This window comes from Artemia sp. Qi Xiang Cuo, chromosome 21 (assembly GCF_049724085.1).
Source record: "Artemia sp. Qi Xiang Cuo chromosome 21, ASM4972408v1, whole genome shotgun sequence".
In the NCBI taxonomy this organism is placed as follows: domain Eukaryota; kingdom Metazoa; phylum Arthropoda; class Branchiopoda; order Anostraca; family Artemiidae; genus Artemia; species Artemia sp. Qi Xiang Cuo.
Genome location: NC_142814.1, coordinates 50,062,601 through 50,071,199, shown reverse-complemented (window position 1 = coordinate 50,071,199; position 8,599 = coordinate 50,062,601).

The following is an 8,599-nucleotide window of genomic DNA, read 5'->3' as shown; positions in this document are numbered from 1 at the left end:
GTGTCTTACCTTGGATACGCCGACGATCTGCTACTTATTAGTCGGTCGAAAGTCGGGTTAGCACAGAAAAGAAGTAGGTATCAATTTTTTTTGATGCGTTTCTGTAGTTTCTTTTGCCACCAACACCCCCCCCCCCCACCCACAAACAGAAATCCTGGTTTTCGGACCACATGACTATAAATCAATTTCTTTTCGTTCCTATGTGCTTTCTTTTTTCTGTATTTTTCGCTTATTTCCTAATCCCTGCTCATCTATCTCTGAGCTCCTAGGCCTAAATTCATTAAAATTGGTTCAGTTTTCTTGCCGTATATCTTTTATTGCAGAAATTTTACATTTGACTTTTGCCGTTGACTTTTTTCCACTGTATCACCCCGGCCCACAGCTAAGTGGAGAATATGGGTGAGTATTTTTTTCAAATTTGAATGGTGGTGGCTGTGGTGGAACTCGCGATAGGTTGAGTTAGTTGGAGGGGAGACCCTTGAATTTATCACAGATTCTTTCATGCATTGATAGAGAAGATGAAAATACTGATGATTATTTTATCAATAATTTACCCACGAACAGATACCTTTCTCTAGGAATGATTATGAGTAAACTAACAAAAAAGTGTCTGAGAACAGCATTTCTAAATTGTTTTGCACTTATGAGTAGTTTAGAAAACTGTTCACTATTGCTTCCCGACCATAAGATTGATGTTTTTGGTGTATGAGCAAAATGAACAATCTTTTGAGCTAGCTCATATAAATGGGTATAAGTCGTTATTTAAAAATAGAATAGGTAAACAGAGAGGAGGGCTGGCTTTTTTTGTGAATGATAGTATATCTGTAAGAGAAGTGAATGATTATGATTACCTTTATGAAGAAATGTCATTTGAATTTTTTGTTATTGAGCTAGATTTAAGTCCTTCGAAAGTATTATATTTAGTCCTATATAGGCCGCCAGGTTCGGCTGCAAAACAATTTGTACAAAATTTCTATGAACTTAGCTTGCTGATGACCCAAAGAAAGTGTAAGTTAATGATGTTGGGTAATTTTAATATTGATATTAGTAATGTACATAGGGATGTGAATTCAATACTTTCGAATAATGTTGCCGTTGAATTTGTAACGATATGTATGTCCGCAGGTTTGCTTCCAACATGCCGGATCCCGACAAGAATCACGGAGTCGTCAGAGTCATTAATTGACAATATTTTCCCACATTTCGAGATACTGTGTTGTAACATTATAGTTGATGAGGCTTCTGACCATTTTATGATCCTGTGCGACCTTCAAACGGGTCCCTCCCCTAAACCCTCTTCATTGAGGTCAAGAAGACTGGACGCTGCTTCAATTGATAAACTGAAAAGTTTACTGTCCCAAGTCGACCGGTCTCCCTTCTTAGAATGTGAAGACGTGGACAAAGCTACTGAATACTTCCTCAACCAGTTTAAAATAGTACTTAATAAGGCATGTCCTTTATTAAACCGGCAAGCCAGGCGTTATATTAAACCACAGAAACCATGAATTAGAGCTGCTGTTCTGTCCTCTATCCACACCAAAAATAACCTCTTCAGAAAATTCATGGCAGATCCTACACATGAAAATCAGGCCAAATTTTGGCAGTAAAGAAATTGTCTGACAAAGTTACTGCGACAAGTGAAGCAGTCACACTATCCTTATGAATTTCAAAATGCTGACGGGTCCCCAAAAAAGACTTGGTTGATTATTAATGAATACCTTGGGAAAAAGAAAATGAAAAACCTTCCGGAAGAGATATTATCACCAAAAGACATGAAAATTGTTAAAGGAAAGCGAAATGTTGTTGGTGTCCTAAATGAGCACTTTGCAAATATTAGTCATGTAACATCGCTTGAGGCACCAACTCGAAGTTTACCCAATTCAGCATATTCTACTTACATGCCGCCTCCATCGGATTGCTCTCTTTTCCTAACGCCAATGTCCACGGACGAATTACTGCAAGTTATATACCAACGAAAGAATGGGTCGTAGGAAGGTACGGATGGCTCGTCGACGAGCCTATTAAAACGGATAATGCCTGATGTTACAGAATTTTTGGTTCATGTTATCAACTTATGTTTTTCAAGTGGACGTTTTCCAGCTTGCTTAAAGTCTGCACGTGTTTTAGCCCTGCATAAGGGTGATGACCTGAAAGATCCAACAAACTACAGACAAATCTCGATCCTATCTTCATTCGCACAAGTAATTGAACGATGTCTTTACAACCACATAGTGAAGTTTTTTGATAAGAGGGGATGTTTTAATGACTTTCAGTTTGGGTTTAAGAAGGGTCATAGCTGTGAACATTCGATTCTGACACTCACACAGTTTATCCACGACACTTTGGATAAAAAAAAATTCCGGCTACTATATTTATAGATATAAAAAGTGTTCGATACTATTTGTCATGCAATTTTTGGTATACGTGGACCTACGAATTCTCTGATTGATTCATATTCAACTGGCCGCAGTCAATTTGTGGATGATGGAAATGCTTCTTCTTCACTACTTGGTATCACTGGTCAAGTCGGCCTTCCTCAAGGGTCCATACTTGGACCTCTACTCTTTCTTATTTATGTTAGCGACATCAACAGGGTGCTGGATGATCTCGGGCTAAATGTCCTATTCGCTGATGATACGGCCTGCACAGTGAGATGTGCTGATGAAATGTCGCTTAAGAAGAATATGTTGGCAACTTTCTAGAGGATAGAAACTTGGTTTAGTGCAACTAAAATTATCTGTTAATATGTCAAAAATCAAGTTCATGATTTTCTCTCGTACTGACCAGTCTTTACCTCAACTTAGTAGACTACCCAGTAAAGAATATACTTATTTAGAGCGTGTATCTAATATGAGATATTTAGGTGTGCTAGTTGATCAGAATATGAGTTGGAAGGAACAAATTGCTAAGTTGCGGATGAAGTTGAAAGGAATGTTGGAATATTGTGGAATTTGAAATTTATTCTACCTTGTCATGCAATGAGATCGGTATATTTTGCCCTAGTCCATTCTTATCTGAGTTATTGTCCCCTGATTTTTCTGAATACATTTAAAACTGATATAAAACGCTTCAAAGCCAGCAAAATAAAGCACTGCGTATCCTGAAAACTTTCTGGATGCCCCTCCCCAATATCCCTACCCTCAAAATCGCCAAATAAAAGTATATATTCTTTCCTTAATATATTACCAGTGGAATTATTATTATCTTTTCATGGATTGATGTTTTGTGTTATGTATTTTGCTAAAATTCTACCGAAAAGTTTCTATGCTATGGATCTATTCAACCAATGTGAGCACGATTATGGAACGAGGGTATCTTCTAAGTATGTTGAACCCCGAGCATGCACCGAGAGATCGAGGTTCTCACTCAGGCACAGCATAACCAAACTTTGGAATGTGCCTGGTTCGGTTCTTAATATTGGTCTTTCTGTTGGTGCACTGCGGGGTCATTTAAAAACTCTTTTACTAACCCTTTGATAATTTTGATTTTTTTTATTATTATTATTTTAATTCAGTTATGGTCTTACCGCTTGTATATTCTATTGGTAGGGTTTCCCTTTGGCTTCACTTCACTACTTTTGGTGTTTTGTTTTAGTTTGTTCTCCATTTGGCTGCTGGCTTGGTAAGTCATACATTTTTTTTATCTTTTATCTATTTACAAAAGAGTGTGATTATGTACAAATGCAGTTATATATTATTTTTTGTTATTTTATTTGTTATCGGTTGCCTGGTAATACGAGCTAGACTCTCAGCCGGGCATACCCATATTGTAGTTGTATTTAGTTTATAAATTAAAGAACCTGAACCTCCCCTCGTCTCTCTTCAAATTAATTTTGTACTTATCTGGTGCTTCAATCAGAACTGGGATTTTATTTATCAAAATACAACCTGTGAGGTTTCTCCTTCCCCAACTACAAAAAAATTCGACAACCCTATTGTAGAAGTTTAAGTGTGTTTTAATTTTGTTTTTATTTATCCATTGCTTATATGTATACATATGTATGTTAAAAAGTGCGTAGATTTCTTTTTTTTTCAATTTCCTTAGCCCTTCTAAAAAACACACAACTTAAATAAAATTATCATATAAATAAAAGTAAAATTTAACAAAACTAACTATTCATTTTTTTCTAAAAAATTGTTCGTAGTCTTAAGCGCTTCTTTTTTTTAATTCAAGTAATTCGTAATTGTATTTCATTCTTTGTTGATGAACTTCTTGTTCAAATTTTAACCGTTCATGATGCATTAAATTCAAATCATTTGTGAGCTGTTGAAAACCATCTGTTTTTGTCAGTTTATTGGCCCTTTTAGGCTCTTGATCTCTGCTCTGGATCTTAGGCTCTGGATCTACATCTGCTTCCAGCACTCGGCTTGATTTCGATTGTGATGCAGACTTAGCAGGGATTATCAACCCCCGCCCCCACCCCTACTCGAAGCAGTCACTGCATCAATGCCTTCTGACTTTGGGTCCATCAACCCATTCATGATTTTAAAATATTCTCAATTTATTTTTCCTGCTCCACTCCTTCCTGCCTTATCTTTTTGGTCCCTATACTGCCTTTTCAGATTTTTCTTTTTAATCTTGCATTGCGCTGAAGAATAGTGTATTCCATTTTCTGAGAAAGCAGACAACACTCTATTCCAGAATAAAGAATTTACTGGTTTGGCTGCCTCGTCCTCCTCTTGATAAAGAGCAATTAGCATTTCAATGTCTTGCCTCGGACAAGCCTTTTTATCATTAGCTGCAAAAAAAAGAATGTTCAAATATAGATGTTCATGGGAAAATCAGGGGTCGTAAAGTCAGAAACGGCCCAAATTAAGGAGTTAGGGACCTTCTCAACACCGAAATATGAATCAGATCGGGACAGCATTTCAATAACCTGGTATGCAAGCCAAAGAACAGTACCCGTCTTAACCTTCCGGTTAATATTAAAGAAACCATAATTCAACAATTCTTGGAAGCCCATGGAAAAATTTAAACACCATTATACTGACTAAATTGTTTATTCAAGTAGTTGACAAAGACTGCCTTGACGCTGCTGTCCTAACAGTCTACTATGCTACATTATTTTTACCATAGCTTAGGTTCGAGGAGTCCTATACTTTTACTATAGAAGCTGCTCAAACAGTCCAATAATGACCAAGTCTTAAGCTACTGAAAAACCTAGGTTTGCTCTTACCTATATAGGACACAGTTTCAGTCATCTTTAAATTAGATATCCAGAACTGTAGTTTTTCCCACAATTTTCTTCGCGCTTTCATAATTTCAAACCCCCAGGTCAAATATTCAGATTTTCCTTCACCGATTCTTATAAATAGAATAACACTTAACACCAAAACAAAGGATAACAAACGATTAACAAAAAAATTGTAAATTTTTAAAAAGCTGACTAACTTGATGAATGGTAAAAAAAACAACTGAATAATACTAAATTAGAACTCTAGTTAGTGTCCAAATAGTCACACTAACATATCAATCCTTTATAATCATATGCCCGTAAGGATTTATGACACTTGAAAACGAAGTTGCGTTTCATAGTTAAGAATTAAATAATTTTCTTAATTACCGAAGGAAATTAAACGAATTTGCGATGAGAATGATGGTTATATTCGAAAATTGCTTTCTAATAGGGGAAATCCAACAACCGAACTAGTGAGCAAAGTGAGGATTTATTGTCTGAGAAATAGTCACCCATATAATCGTGATTCTATCCTGAAACCAAATATAATACATATTCATTTATATCGAAAATGATCTTAGTAAAACTCTAGTTCCCCTCCTTTTTGGTATCTTGGAAAGGGGTTAAGTTAGGAAAATAAAACTTTCAGTGAAACATCTAAGACCAAAAACATGCTTTGGGAAGGTATTGCCAAGCTTCCCTGTTAACCCTCTTCTGATTTCCAAGTCTTTGAAATTTCTCTACTCAACAAGTACCCATTGAAATCTGTTTTGCAGTTTTATTTTCATAGCACATAGCACAAAGACTATGTTAACACTCTTCTGATTTGTAAGTCTAAGAAATTTGCCTACTTAAAAGGTCTATTCTAGTTGAATTTTTTAGAAAACATTATAGGCATAGGCTACCTTAATTTTTCAGTTTTCAGTTTCCTTTTCTCTAGGATTAACTTTTAAACTATAATTCCTGCTATTTGACGAGAATTTTAGGCTATTCGAAGATCTTTGAAACTTCACAAATAAGAAGATCTTTTTAAATTTAAACCGAGACCTTTTTTTCAAGGCTTCACTTATGTAACACAAAATTTTCAAAGGTCCTGAAAGGTCAGGTCCTAAAAGAAACAGCCTACGAGCATACTTAGTCTAGACCTGTTGTTTAAATTGAAAATTTAGGGTTAAACAAGAAACAATGATAATAGGAAATGTGCATCCCTAAGGTCAATTCATAAGAACCCATCTTTCTAATTAAGAGAGAGCCTTTGTTCTGTGGATCACTGTTACAGCCTAGCCTACAAGCCTTTGCAAGTTAGGCCTAGCCCACCAAAAAACCTTAAGATTTTAAAAAATATAGACAAGATTAGTCTACTTACAAATTCCTGAAACTGAGGTTGAGTCACTCTTCAATATAACTGACCCTTTCTCTTTTTTGCAAATTACTTCATATATTTTTTTCCATTTTGTTCTCAAATAGCCTAGTTGAACTGAATACACACTTCAATCACAGATTGAACTTGAATTCTTCCCTCTTCCCTGGGGACTTGATAGGCTTTCTTAGAAATATTACACATGCTCGTTGCATTTAAAAAAATAGACAAGACTGCCGTCACTCATCCTCAAGTAATCCTGCTTTTTGCAGAACAAGCAATTACTTGAGCCACGTTTTCAGGCTTAGCGGGTTTCGAACACGGGTTGTTCTCGTCTAGTTTAAAGTTTCTAGTTTTTCGTCTAGTTTCAGCGAGTTTGAAGTTTCAGCCCTGCGTTTGATGCACTGATGCATAACGCTTGATGCACTAGACGAGAACAACCCATGTTTGAAGACAGGTTGTTCACGGCTCAGCATGTTCTAACACGGGTTGTCGTTGCCTAGTGCTTCAAACGTTGTGCATCTGGGCATCAAGTGCATCAAACACGGGGTTGAAACTTCGAACCTGCTGAAACTATACGAAAAACTTGAAACTAGACGAGAAGGACCCATTGAGCCTCAAAACTTAACTTTGTCCTCGGACAAGTAATCCTGAGCGTTACATTACTTCTCCCACAAATTTCTGAAGTCAGGTCAACCCTCATGAAACGCTTATCTATATGTGGTTCTTGTTGTGTGTGTGTTCAAGCTAACCGATAAGTACCTATTTGTCATATATATAATCTGTGCAAGATTGACTTTGTCTATGTTTTATATACCTTGATACTGCATCCAAGATTGGGTTGAATTGTAGATGAAAGGATTTTGACTACCTTTGAAAGTGGTTGAAATAGGCAAATAAAACTGTCAGAAATTAGATCAAGCTTAAAATGAGAAGGCTTTTAATGATTAGGGTCCATCATTGCCTATGAGACCATCAAGCAGGGGATCGTCATGAAGGCTTTATCCCCCCTACGGTTTCCAGAGAACCTGATCAGGTGAAAACTGACTTAAATCAAATGATAGTTTTTTACCAAAAGTTGCTTCTTACCAAATATTAGTTTTTTCAGACATCATCCAGAAAATGGCTTGTCCTAAATCTTTGCCAAAATTGTTCTTTTTCAAATTGTGGTTTTTAATGCAAATTTATTTTTACCGAAAGTGTTCATTACCAGAAACAAAAGTGTTTATTACCAAAGCAATCAAAATATTTCAAAGGCACGCCACCACTACCATTTTCGCCCCAATAGCCACTGGCCTTTCCTTTACGGCGCAGAGTCGGAGTCTACTTTTAATACAATCACTAAGTCAATCAATACAATCAAGTAACCCCTCACGCCTCCCATTGTTCTGCAACCCCTACCAACAAGGATTTGAATACGGAAATCCTTCCCCCAACCGACAAAATAATTATCGGTTCCCAAACCCAAATACGCGACAAAACATGTACCAATTTAATTCACGGACAGTGTATCCGATTAGATTTAACAGGAATACGAGCGATAACAGAGGATATTTTTTCCCGACGGGAAAAAATTTTTCGGTAATGCAAAATGAACAAATGCCGCGAGCCATCGGCACAAGAAATTCCAACCCACGTAATAATACGTGGCAACCAAGACAATCAAATGTCAATCAACTTGCTAGGGAAGTTGCCACCTAACTCCAATGTCAAACACCAACCTATCAAATAAACGCACAGGAAAACGAATCAGGCCCCCAAGAAAATTAACCGGGACCCTGGAGGCCAGTATTTTATATAGGTCTCTTCCTGTAGTTGTACCTTCTTTAAGTGATAATAATGATATATTACCTATATTAAATGATTTTGGTGTTGCAAATATTTATTTCAAAGCGCTAATAGATTCTGGTGCATCGATTAACATAATAAACTCGAATGTATTTAATATATTACCAGTATATATTAAGAGGCGAAAAAAATTAAATATCCCCAGTTTAACTAGCGTCACAGGGCATAGGCTGGAAGCAATTGGCTCGATACGCCTAGATGTGACAAAAGATAAT